Below are 13755 nucleotides of genomic sequence, written 5' to 3'. Positions count from 1 at the left end.
ACATCCTGGATATTCCTATCATCTGCAGGAACATTGTGCCCCCTAGTGGTCACATCCTGGATATTCCCATCATCTGCAGGAGCATTGTGCCCCCTAGTGGTCACATCCTGGATATTCCCATCATCTGCAGGAGCTTGTGCCCCCTAGTGGTCACATCTGGATATTCCCATCATCTGCAGGAGCATTGTGCCCCCTAGTGGTCACATCCTGGATATTCCCATCATCTGCAGGAGCATTGTGCCCCCTAGTGGTCACATCCTGGATATTCCAATCATCTGCAGGAGCGTTGTGCCCCCTAGTGGTCACATCCTGGATATTCACATCATCTGCAGGAGCATTGTGCCCCCTAATGGTCACATCCTGGATATTCCCACCATCTGCAGGAGCATTGTGCCCCCTAGTGGTCACATCCTGGATATTCCCATTATCTGCAAGAGCGTTGTGCCCCTAGTGGTCACATCCTGGATATTCCCATCATCTGCAGTAGCGTTGTGCCCCCTAGTGGTCACATCCTGGATATTCCCATCATCTGCAGGAGCATTGTGCCCCTAGTGGTCACATCCTGGATATTCCCATCATCTGCAGGAGTACTGTGCCCCCTAGTGGTCACATCCTGGATATTCCCATCATCTGCAGGAGCATTGTGCCCCTAGTGGTCACATCCTGGATATTCCCATCATCTGCAGGAGCATTGTGCCCCCTAGTGGTCACATCCTGGATATTCCCATCATCCGCAGGAGCATTGCGCCCCCTAGTGGTCACATCCTGGATATTCCCATCATCTGCAGGAGCATTGTGCCCCCTAGTGGTCACATCCTGGATATTCCCATCATCTGTTGGAGCATTGTGCCCCCTAGTGGTCACATCCTGGATATTCCATCTTCTGCAGGAGCATTGTGCCCCCTAGTGGTCACATCCTGGATATTCCCATAATCTGCAGGAGCATTGTGCCCCCTAGTGGTCACATCCTGGATAGTCCCATGATCTGCAGGAGCATTGTGCCACCTGTTGTGAACTGTGTTTCTGGGCTCCCTCTGGTGGTCACTAACGGTATTGTGTTAGGCATGTCTTGTTGCAGGCCTGAGCTCCAGCTGTGTCGTTAAGCAGCGGGTGTTCCCTATTTAAGTCTCCTCCGGACTCAGTCTCTTGCCTGGCATCGTTGTATCCAGACCTATATGGTCTCCTCCGGATTCCTTTCAGTCTGTCTCATGCAAGAAAAGCTAAGTCCGTTTTGTATAATTTGGATCGTTTGCATTTTTCAGTGTCTTTGTCCAGCTTGCTTAATATTTGATTTTCTGGCTCGCTGGAAGCTCTAGGGGGCTGATATTCTCCCTCCGCACCGTCAGTCGGTGTGGGGGTTCTTGAATGTTCAGCGTGGATGTTTTTGTAGGGTTTTCTGCTGACCGCATAGTCCACTATCTATTTTCTGTCTATCTAGACTAGTGGGCCTCACTTTGCTGAATCTAGTTCATCTCTACGTTTGTGTTTTCCTCTTGCCTCACCGTTATTATTTGTTGGGGGCTTTCTATATCTTTAGGGTTCAATTTCTCTGGAGGCAAGTGAGGTCTTATTTTCCCTCTAGGGGTAGTCAGTTCTCCGGCTGGCTCGAGACGTCTAGAACCAACGTAGGCACGTTCACCGGCTGCTTCTAGTTGTGTGTGTTAGGATCAGGTATGCGGTTATCCCAGTTTCCACCTCCCTAGAGCAGTATTTATGTTTTTGCTATCTTGCCGGAATATCAGAGATCCTCTACCACTGGGATCATAACAGTATGCCAGGCCCAAAGAAAATGTTTATTGCATCGCAGAAGCGGGATTAAAAAGAGTTTTTTTTTTTGTTTTTTTTTTGTTGCTGCAGTTTGCCTAGCTTCTTCCATCCCCTTTTTCTCTGAGTGGCTGGAACTCTGCTGCAGATATGAATGTCCAGACTCTGACTTCTAGTGTGGATCAGCTTGCTGCTAGGGTGCAAAGCATTCAGGATTTTGTTATCCATAGCCCTATGTCTGAACCAAAAATACCTATTCCTGAGCCGTTTTTTGGAGATAGATCTAAGTTCCTGAATTTTAGGAATAATTGCAAATTGTTTCTGTCTCTGAAACCTCGTTCCTCTGGTGATTCCACACAGCAAGTTAAGATTGTTATTTCCTTCTTGCGCGGCGACCCTCAAGATTGGGCCTTCTCTCTGGCGCCAGGAGATCCTGCATTGGTGAATGTTGATGCGTTTTTCCTGGCACTTGGTTTGCTTTATGAGGAGCCTAATCTTGAAAATCAGGCTGAAAAGATGTTGCTGGCTATCTCTCAGGGTCAGGACGAAGCTGAGGTATATTGTCAAAAATTTCGGAAATGGTCCGTGCTTACTCAATGGAATGAGTGTGCACTGGCTGCAAATTTCAGAAATGGTCTTTCTGAAGCCATTAAAGATGTGATGGTGTGGTTTCCTATCCCTACAGGTCTGAATGATTCAATGGCTCTGGCCATTTAAATTGATCGACGTTTGCGGGAGCGCAAATCTGTTAATCCTTCGGCGGTGCTGTCTGAACGGTCACCTGATTCTATGCAATGTGACAGAATTCTGACCAGAGTCGAGCGACAAAATCATAGACGTCAAAATGGGTTGTGTTTCTACTGTGGTGATTCAACACATGTTATCTCAGCATGCTCTAAACGCTTAAAAAAAACTGTTAATCCTGTCGCCATTGGTACTTTTCAGCCTAAGTTTATTTTGTCTGTGACTTTAATTTGTTCATTATCTTCTTACTCAGTTATGGCTTTTGTGGATTCTGGTGCTGCTTTAAGTCTGATGGATTTGTCGTTTGCCAAGCGCTGCGGTTTTGTCCTGGAGCCTTTGGAAAATCCTATTCCTCTTAGAGGAATTGATTCTACGCCATTGGCAGAGAATAAGCCTCAGTATTGGACTCAAGTGACCATGTGCATGACTCCTGTACATCAGGAGGTGATTCGTTTTTTGGTACTGCATAAAATGCATGATGTTGTCATTTTGGGTCTGCCATGGTTACAGACCCATAATCCAGTTTTAGATTGGAAAGCTATGACTGTGTCTAGTTGGGGGTGTCAGGGGATTCATGGCGATTCTCCATTGGTGTCTATTGCTTCTTCTACTCCTTCTGAGATCCCTGAGTTTTTGTCAGACTTTCAGGATGTATTTAATGAGGCCAGGTCCAGTGCCCTTCCTCCTCATAGGGATTGTGACTGTGCTATAGATTTGATTCCTGGTAGTAAGTTTCCTAAGGGACAACTCTTTAATTTATCTGTGCCAGAGCATGCCGCGATGCGGAGTTATATAAAGGAGTCTTTGGAGAAGGGACATATTCGCCCATCCTCGTCCCCTCTTGGTGCAGGATTCTTTTTTGTGGGCAAGAAAGACGGGTCTTTGAGACCTTGTATAGATTATCGTCTTCTGAATAAGATCACGGTTAAATTTCAGTATCCTTTACCACTATTGTCTGATTTGTTTGCTCGGATTAAGGGATCCAGTTGGTTCACCAAGATAGATCTTCGTGGTGCGTATAACCTTGTGCGCATAAAGCAGGGAGATGAATGGAAAACGGCATTTAATACGCCCGAGGGTCATTTTGAGTACCTGGTGATGCCTTTTGGATTATCGAATGCCCCTTCTGTGTTTCAGTCCTTCATGCATGACATCTTCCGGAAATATCTGGATAAATTTATGATTATTTATCTGGATGATATTTTGTTTTTTTCTGATGATTGGGAGTCCCATGTGAACCAGGTCAGGATGGTGTTTCAGGTACTGCGGGAGAATGCTCTATTTGTGAAGGGCTCAAAATGTCTCTTTGGAGTACAGAAGGTTTCTTTTTTGGGTTTTATTTTTTCCCCTTCTACTGTGGAGATGGACCCAGTCAAGGTCCGTGCCATTCATGACTGGACTCAGCCCACGTCTGTTAAGAGCCTGCAGAAGTTCTTGGGCTTTGCTAATTTTTACCGTCGTTGTATCGCTAATTTTTCCAGCGTGGTTAAACCTTTGACGGATATGACCAAGAAGGGTTCTGATGTTGCTAATTGGTCTCCTGCGGCCGTGGAGGCCTTTTGGGAGCTGAAGCGTCGGTTTACTTCAGCGCCAGTCTTGTGCCAGCCGGATGTCTCTCTTCCTTTCCAGGTTGAAGTTGATGCTTCTGAGATTGGTGCAGGGGCTGTTTTGTCGCAAAAAAGTTCTGATGGCTCCGTGATGAAGCCATGCGCCTTCTTTTCAAGAAAATTTTCGCCTGCTGAGCGGAACTATGATGTTGGTAATCGGGAGTTGTTGGCTATGAAGTGGGCATTTGAGGAGTGGCGACATTGGCTCGAGGGAGCTAGACATCGTGTGGTGGTCTTGACTGACCATAAAAATCTGATTTATCTCGAGTCTGCCAAGCGCCTGAATCCTAGACAGGCTCGTTGGTCGTTGTTTTTCTCCCGTTTTGACTTTGTGGTCTCGTACCTGCCTGGTTCGAAGAACGGGAAGGCTGATGCACTTTCTAGTAGTTTTGTGCCTGACTCTCCGGGAGTCTCGGAGCCAGCTGGTATTCTCAGAGAGGGAGTGATTTTGTCTGCCATTTCCCCAGATTTGCGACGAGTGCTGCAGAAATTTCAGGCTGATAGGCCTGATCGTTGCCCACCAGAGAGACTGTTTGTCCCTGACAGATGGACCAGCAGAGTTATTTCTGAGGTTCATTCTTCAGTGTTGGCGGGACATCCTGGGATTTTCGGTACCAGAGATTTGGTGGCTAGGTCCTTTTGGTGGCCTTCCTTGTCGCGGGATGTGCGTTCTTTTGTGCAGTCCTGTGGGATTTGTGCTCGGGCTAAGCCTTGCTGTTCTCGTGCCAGCGGGTTGCTTTTGCCCTTGCCTATCCCGAAGAGGCCTTGAACGCACATTTCCATGGATTTCATTTCGGATCTTCCGGTATCTCGGAAGATGTCTGTCGTCTGGGTGGTGTGCGATCGTTTTTCTAAAATGGTCCATTTGGTGCCCTTGCCTAAGTTGCCTTCCTCCTCTGATTTGGTCCCTTTGTTCTTTCAGAATGTGGTTCGTTTGCACGGCATCCCTGAGAATATTGTGTCTGACAGAGGATCCCAGTTTGTGTCCAGATTCTGGCGGATCTTTTGTGCTAAGATGGGTATTGATTTGTCTTTTTCGTCGGCTTTTCATCCTTAGACTAATGGCCAGACCGAGCGAACTAATCAGACGTTGGAGACTTATTTGAGATGTTTTGTTTCTGCTGATCAGAACGACTGGGTTATCTTTTTGCCACTAGCCGAGTTTGCCCTTAATAATCGGGCTAGTTCTGCCACTTTGGTTTCACCCTTTTTCTGCAACTCTGGTTTTCATCCTTGTTTCTCCTCGGGCCAGGTTGAACCTTCTGACTGTCCTGGGGTTGATTCTGTGGTGGAGAGGTTGCAGCGGATTTGGAACCATGTGGTGGACAATTTGAAATTGTCACAAGACAAGGCCCAGCGTTTTGCCAACCGCCGCCGCGGTGTGGGTCCCCGACTTCGTGTTGGGGATTTGGTTTGGTTGTCTTCTCGGCATGTTCCTTTGAAAGTCTCCTCTCCTAAGTTCAAGCCTCGCATTATCGGTCCTTATAAGATTTTGGAAATCCTTAACCCGGTGTCTTTTCGCTTGGACCTTCCAGCCTCATTTGCTATTCATAATGTGTTCCATAGGTCCTTGTTGCGGCGGTACGTGGTACCTATGGTTCCTGCTGTTGAGCCTCCTGCCCCGGTTTTGGTTGAGGGCGAGTTGGAGTATGTGGTGGAGAAGATTCTGGATTCTCGTATCTCTAGACGGAAACTCCAGTATTTAGTTAAGTGGAAAGGCTATGGTCAGGAAGATAATTCCTGGGTTGTCGCCTCTGATATTCATGCGGCTGATTTGGTTCATGCCTTTCACGCTGCTCATCCTGATCGCCCTGGGGGTCTTGGTGAGGGTTCGGTGACCCCTCCTCAAGGGGGGGGGTACTGTTGTGAACTGTGTTTCTGGGCTCCCTCTGGTGGTCACTAACGGTATTGTGTTAGGCATGTCTTGTTGCAGGCCTGAGCTCCAGCTGTGTCGTTAAGCAGCGGGTGTTCCCTATTTAAGTCTCCTCCGGACTCAGTCTCTTGCCTGGCATCGTTGTATCCAGACCTATATGGTCTCCTCCGGATTCCTTTCAGTCTGTCTCATGCAAGAAAAGCTAAGTCCGTTTTGTATAATTTGGATCGTTTGCATTTTTCAGTGTCTTTGTCCAGCTTGCTTAATATTTGATTTTCTGGCTCGCTGGAAGCTCTAGGGGGCTGATATTCTCCCTCCGCACCGTCAGTCGGTGTGGGGGTTCTTGAATGTTCAGCGTGGATGTTTTTGTAGGGTTTTCTGCTCACCGCATAGTCCACTATCTATTTTCTGTCTATCTAGACTAGTGGGCCTCACTTTGCTGAATCTAGTTCATCTCTACATTTGTGTTTTCCTCTTGCCTCACCGTTATTATTTGTTGGGGGCTTTCTATATCTTTGGGGTTCAATTTCTCTGGAGGCAAGTGAGGTCTTATTTTCCCTCTAGGGGTAGTCAGTTCTCCGGCTGGCTCGAGACGTCTAGAACCAACGTAGGCACGTTCACCGGCTGCTTCTAGTTGTGTGTGTTAGGTTCAGGTATGCGGTTAGCCCAGTTTCCACCTCCCTAGAGCAGTATTTATGTTTTTGCTATCTTGCCGGAATATCAGAGATCCTCTACCACTGGGATCATAACAGCCCCCTAGTGGTCACATCCTGGATATTTCCATCATCTGCAGGAGCATTGTGCCCCTAGTGGTCACATCCTGGATATTCCATCATCTGCAAGGAGCATTGTGCCCCCTAGTGGTCACATCCTGGATATTCCCATCATCTGCCAGGAGCATTGTGCCCCCTAATGGTCACATCCTGGATATTCCCATCATCTGCAGGAGCGTTGTGCCCTTAGTGGTCACATTCTAGATATTCCCATCATCTGCAGGAGCATTGTGCCCCCTAGTGGTCACATCCTGGATATTCCCATCATCTGCAGGAGCACTGTGCCCCCTAGTGGTCACATCCTGGATATTCCCATCATCTGCAGGAACACTGTGCCCCTAGTGGTCACATCCTGGATATTCCCATCATCTGCAGGAGCACTGTGCCCCTAGTGGTCACATCCTGGATATTCCCATCACTGCAGGAGCATTGTGCCCCCTAGTGGTCACATCCTGGATATTCCCATCATCTGCAGGAGCATTGTGCCCCCTAGTGGTCACATCCTGGATATTCCCATCATCTGCAGGAGCGTTGTGCCCCCTAGTGGTCATATCTGGATATTCCCATCATCTGCAGGAGCATTGTGCCCCCTAGTGGTCACATCCTGGATATTCCCATCACTGCAGGAGCATTGTGCCCCCTAGTGGTCACATCCTGGATATTCCCATCATCTGCAGGAGCATTGTGCCCCCTAGTGGTCATATCTGGATATTCCCATCATCTGCAGGAGCATTGTGCCCCCTAGTGGTCACATCCTGGATATTCCCATCATCTGCAGGAGCACTGTGCCCCCTAGTGGTCACATCCTGGATATTCCCATCATCTGCAGGAGCGTTTTGCCCCCTAGTGGTCACATCCTGGATATTCCCATCATCTGTTGGAGCATTGTGCCCCCTAGTGGTCACATCCTGGGTATTCCATCATCTGCAGGAGCGTTGTGCCCCCTAGTGGTCACATCCTGGATATTCCCATCACTGCAGGAGTGTTGTGCCCCCTAGTAGTCATATCTGGATATTCCCATCATCTGCAGGAGCATTGTGCCCACTATTGGTCACATCCTGGATATTCCCATCATCTGTTGGAGCATTGTGCCCCTTGTTGGTCACTGTCACGGTTCACACCTTGCTGCCAACACTGTCACGGATCCCAGCAGTATGTCAGGGATCCCGGGGAGGATATCTTTATCGTCCGCAACGCTCACTCCACTTTGTCACGAACCAGGGTTGTTTGGTTGCCCTTGGTTCCTTTTGAAAGGGATTTATCTATATCCCACTTTTGGAACTTGCAGCTCTCTGGCGCCCCCTTACTGTCAGGTCAGATTAGGTACTGCACCTAGGGTAATTAGTCGCCAGAAAGGCTGCCTGCTCTGTACTGGCTATTGGGCTCACTGCATCGAGGTCGATATAAATACTCCCACTCAGGCAGGAACAATAATTATCAATGCCGCCGGTCGCTACAAAGATTCCCAATTCCACAGAACAAAGTATGCTGCCACCAGCTCCGATTAACGGGTCCGGAGCCAACCCAAATCAGTAGCACAATTCACTTCAGAGGACGCACAGTCGTATAGAGCAGAAGAGACAAGCTAGCAAATAAATATTTTAATCCAAAGAGCAGAAAAATAGAGGGCACTCACCGGTCTTCAAATTTCAGTCTTTATTGGCAATACATCTGAATAAAATTCATGGCCGGGATCGTCGGAGCCGAAGCTCGTGTGAGCAGGGAAGGAAGGAGATGACAGCCGTTTCGCGCTGTGCTTTGCGCTTCTACGGGACCCGTAGAAGCGCAAAGCACAGCGCGAAACGGCCGTTGTCTCCTTCCTTCCCTGCTCACACGAGCTTCGGCTCTGACGATCCCGGCCATGAATTTTATTCAGATGTATTGCCAATAAAGACTGAAATTTGAAGACCGGTGAGTGCCCTCTATTTTTCTGCTCTTTGGATTACAATAATAGTCATATTTTCTGGAGGAGCACCCGACGTCTAGTTCAGTGAAATTGCAACAGTTAATTATCAAGTACCCACACAGGGGTATACCGACTTGCACAGAGCCTCAGCAGAGATTGTGCCGCCTATTGAATTCTTTCATGGTGTATGAAATAAATATTTTACTCCATGAAAAAGTAGGCAGTGTTTACAAAGTATAAAAAGATATTAGAAAGGAGACGATCATATGTACATTGCAACTACAAATAAAATAAGGATTAAAATAGAAGATTACACTCACATTTTGCTTAAGTCATTGCAGGTTAACTGTGCTGGTTGAGGATCCAGACATCACAATCCATGACAAAGGGTGTTCATGCATTAAGGTCCCAGGCAAGAAAGAAAGATGGGCTCAGTGCAGGAACCTATACCTCTGAGGTTGTGACATCACTAAAGGCGCTGGTGTTATGCTGTAAGAATCAGGCTGCACTCAGATGTCATCCGAGTGCAGTCCTATTGTGAGTGACAATTCAAAGAGGGAAAACGGGAAGTGGACCCTCTAGACCGCGACAACGAACCCCTCACAAACGAGCTGACCAGATAGACCGCCCCTATACAGGGAGAGTTAGGGGCAGGCCCGTGAGGGACTATCGCCACGGAAGCTGGAGGACCAGGACGGGAGAAGACAAAGAAGAGGCGAAGATAGTAGGACCACAGGATAGGTGAGTACTGCAGAGTACTGCAGAGACACAGGACTGATGGGTAAACTGCAGCAGTGCAGGGACTGGCGGAGGAACTGAGGGAACGCAGAGGCTAGCAGGATACAGGAAAGACAGGATAAACCCAAAGTCAGAGGGAAAACGAACTACACAGAGACAAAGAGCGGCCAGGAACACCTGAAGGAACAAATGATAACCAGGCACAGAGGGACGGCAGGAAGCAGTTTAATTACCTAAAGGCAGGGTAGCACTTCCGGGTAACAGACCTCCAGAACCATAGAGAGGACAATAAGGAGGACCGACTCCCGGTTACTAGTCCTCCAGGACCATAGAGGAGACGCCGACAGAAGATCAGAAGTGCACACGCGCAGCACTGAACCTGGTATGCGCGCGCGCACGAGAAGCAGAGGCCGGGAGCGAGCGCGGAGGGAGAGACGCTGCAGAAGGAGAGGCGTGCCGGGACGCCGATGACAGGTAAGTACGACAGGACTGGGGAGGCGGCAGCAGCGGTATGATAGTACCCCCGTCTTTACATCCCTCCTTCCTCTTTAGGCCAGAAAGAAACTTAGCTAAAATTCGAGGAGCCTGAATATTCTCCCGAGGCTCCCAGGATCTCTCCTCAGGACCAAAACCCTTCCAGTCGACCAAAAATAAAGTTCTACCTCTAATTTTTTTCATGGCCAAAATGTCCTTAACCTCAAAAACATTGTCTGCGGAAACAGGTGAAGGTGAAGAAAGAGTCGAGGTATTATTATTTTATTATTATTATTTATTTATATAGCACCATTGATTTCATGGTGCTGTACATGAGAAGGGGTTACATACAAGTTACAGATATCACTTACAGTAAACAATGACAGACTGATACAGAGGGGCGAGGACCCTGCCCTTGCGGGCTTACATTCTACAGGATTACGGGGAGGGAGACAGTAGGATGGGGGTTGCAGGAGCTCCGGTGTTGGTGAGGCGGTAGCTTCGGTAGTGATGAGGTGGCAGCGGTGTCAGTGCAGGCTGTAGGCTTTCCTGAAGAGATGAGTTTTCAGGTTTGATAGTCGGACGTGTTGGGGCAGAGAGTTCCAGAGGATGGGGGATATTCGGGAGGTATGAAACCGATTAAAAGCTACAGGCTTAAGGAGAGATACATGAAAGGAATTAGGGATATGAAGAGAGGCAGGTAACTTAAGTTTGCAAGAAACGTTGTTCATACGTGCCAAAACCTCGAAGGGACCAATATAACGGGGACCTAGTTTATGTGAAGGGATTTTAAGGTGAATAAATCTAGAAGAAAGCCAGACCTTATCCCCAGGATGGAACACAGGAGAATCGAGACGCCTTTTATCTGCATGCCTCTTCATCCTATGCTGAGCTAGTTCGAGAGCAGACTTGGTCTCCTGCCAAACCCTGGAGAATTCTCTAGACAGAAGATCTGCCGCCGGCACAGTAGAGACAGGAGGAACCGGTAGAGGAAGACCAGGGTGTTGTCCGTAGACGACAAAAAATGGAGATTTGGTAGAAGCTTCGCTGGTGTGGTTATTATAAGAAAACTCGGCCCATGGTAGTAAGTCAGACCAATCATTTTGATGAGCGTTGGAGAAATGCCGGGAGTAACCAGGATCTGATTGGTACGCTCCACTTGGCCGTTGGACTGTGGATGATAGGCCGAAGAAAAATCATGCGAAATGTTCAATGACTTACAGAGAGATCTCCAGAAACGAGCAGTGAACTGAACTCCCCGGTCAGAAACAATGTGCTGTGGAAGACCATGAATGCGAAAAATATGTTGAACAAAAATCTTCGCCAGTTCAGGAGCCGAAGGCAGACCAGGAAGAGCAATGAAATGTGCCATTTTAGAAAAACGGTCCACAACCACGAGGATGACGGTACAACCACAGGAACGAGGCAGATCAGTTAAGAAATCCATTGCGATATGTTGCCACGGAGCATTAGGCACTGGAAGAGGAAGAAGAAGCCCGGAAGGAAGCCGCCTGGGTACTTTGTTCTTGGCACAGGAAGGACAAGAGACCAAAAAAGCTTGGACATCCTTCAAAAGAGTCGGCCACCAGTAGTAACGAGATATTAGATCAAGAGTTTTCTTGAAACCGACATGTCCCGCTAGCTTGGAAGCATGTCCCCAGAGTAACACACGTCTCCTATTCCTCTCAGAAACTAAAGTGTTACCCGGAGGTAAAGAGGTCATAGATACTGGAGCAAGTGTGATGATTCTAGCGCGGGTCAATGATGTGCGAGGATTCCTCCTCAGTGTCTACCGACAAGAAGGACCTGGATAGAGCATCAGCTTTGAAGTTCTTTTCTCCAGGCAGGAAGCGGAGTTCAAAGTCAAATCGGGCAAAGAACAAGGCCCACCTGGCCTGTCGTGGATTCAGTCGGTGCGCTGAATGGATGTATGCCAAATTCTTATGATCCGTAAAGATGACAAAGGTATGTAAGGCTCCTTCCAACAGATATCTCCACTCCTCTAAGGCCAATTTAATGGCCAAAAGTTCTCTGTCGCCAATGGAATAATTTCTTTCAGAAGAAGAGAAACTCTTGGAGAAGAAACCACAGGGCACAAGACGACCAGTAGAAGACTTCTGAGAAAGCACAGCTCCGGCACCGACAGCAGAGGTGTCAACCTCTAGGAAGAAGGATTTATTAGCTTCAGGGCGATGGAGTAAAGGAGTGGAGGCGAATGCTTCTTTGAGAGAGTGGAAAGTCTTTTCAGCCTCTGCTGGCCAAAGACGAGGATTGGCACCCTTCTTTATCAAAGAGGAGATGGAAGCCGACAAGGAGGAGAAATGAGGAATAAATTGCCGATAGTAATTCGCGAATCCTAGAAAATGCTGAATCTCCTTAACCCCAAGCGGACGTGGCCAGTTGAGTACGGCAGAAACTTTAGCCGGATCCATACACAGACCAGAATCAGAGATGATGAAGCCCAGGAATGGCAGGGACGACTGTTCGAAGGCACACTTCTCAAGTTTAGCATACAGATGATTCTCCCTCAGACGGAGAAGAACTTGCCGCACATGTCTCCTATGAGAAAGCAGATCCGGTGAAAACACAAGGATGTCGTCCAAGTACACCACCACACAGGTGTAAAGTAGGTCCCGAAAAACATAATTCACCAACTCTTGAAAAACTGCAGGAGCATTACATAAGCCGAAAGGCACCACCAAATACTCATAATGACCGTCTCTGGTGTTAAACGCAGTCTTCCATTCGTCTCCAGAACGAATTCGGATCAAGTTGTAAGCTCCTCTGAGATCCAGTTTAGTGAAGATTCGTGCTCCACGCAGACCATCAAAAAGTTCTGGGATGAGAGGAAGTGGATACTTGTTTTTAATGGTGATGTTATTGAGGCCACGGTAATCAATGCAGGGACGAAGGGAACCGTCCTTCTTGACGAAGAAAAAACCAGCGCCTGCAGGAGAGGAGGACTTCCGTATAAAGCCTCTGGCCAGATTCTCTTGAACGTATTCAGACATGGCTAGAGTCTCGGAGGGTGACAGAGGATAAATACGACCTCTAGGAGGAGTAGAGCCGGATACAAGATCTATCGGACAGTCGCAAGGGCGATGCGGAGGTAAGACCTCTGCTTCCTTTTTGTTGAAAACGTCTGAAAAAGAGTGATAAGCCGCGGGTAGATTCGCTAGTTCCCGAGCCGAGGGAGAGAAACTAGCAGGCTTGACGGGAAGCAGGCATCTGTTTTGACAAAACTGTCCCCAGGATAGAACGTCCCCAGTACGCCAATTCAGAGTAGGTTCATGGTTTCTTAGCCAGGGGAGTCCTAAAAGAAATGTATGGGATAAAGATGGTAAAACATAAAATGCCAACTTTTCTCGATGTAAAGCTCCAATTTGAATCTCAATCTTCTCTGTGACAGAAGAAACGACCTCCCGCAAAGGCTGACCGTCGACAGAAGCTATTTGCCTCGGAATCTCCAAGGATCTGACAGGAATCCCAAAGCCTCTCGACAAGCTCAAGTTGAACAAAATTCCCAGCCGCACTATAATCTACATAAGCCTCAAGAGAAAAGCGACTGGAACCCATGTGTAAAATAACTGACAAAATCAAAGGTGGAGAGGAATCATGGCTACCTAGGGAGGCCTCTCTTACCTGACCTAGGCGGAGGCGTTTCCCGGCTTCTGGGGACAAGAACGCAGAAGATGGGAAGCGCTGCCACAATAAAAGCATAAGCCCTGTGCAAGTCTCTCCTTTCGGCGTTGTTCGGCAGGCTTGAGGCGATCAACCTGCATAGGCTCAGGAAGAAGAGGAAGAAGCTGCAGTGGTTTGGGAAAGAGAAGTACCACGTGTAACGAAGGATAAACAAGGAGATCTCCTCTCTCTGAC

This window comes from Ranitomeya variabilis, chromosome 1 (genome assembly GCF_051348905.1).
Source record: "Ranitomeya variabilis isolate aRanVar5 chromosome 1, aRanVar5.hap1, whole genome shotgun sequence".
Taxonomy (NCBI): Eukaryota; Metazoa; Chordata; class Amphibia; order Anura; family Dendrobatidae; genus Ranitomeya; species Ranitomeya variabilis.
This window is presented reverse-complemented; position numbering follows the sequence as displayed.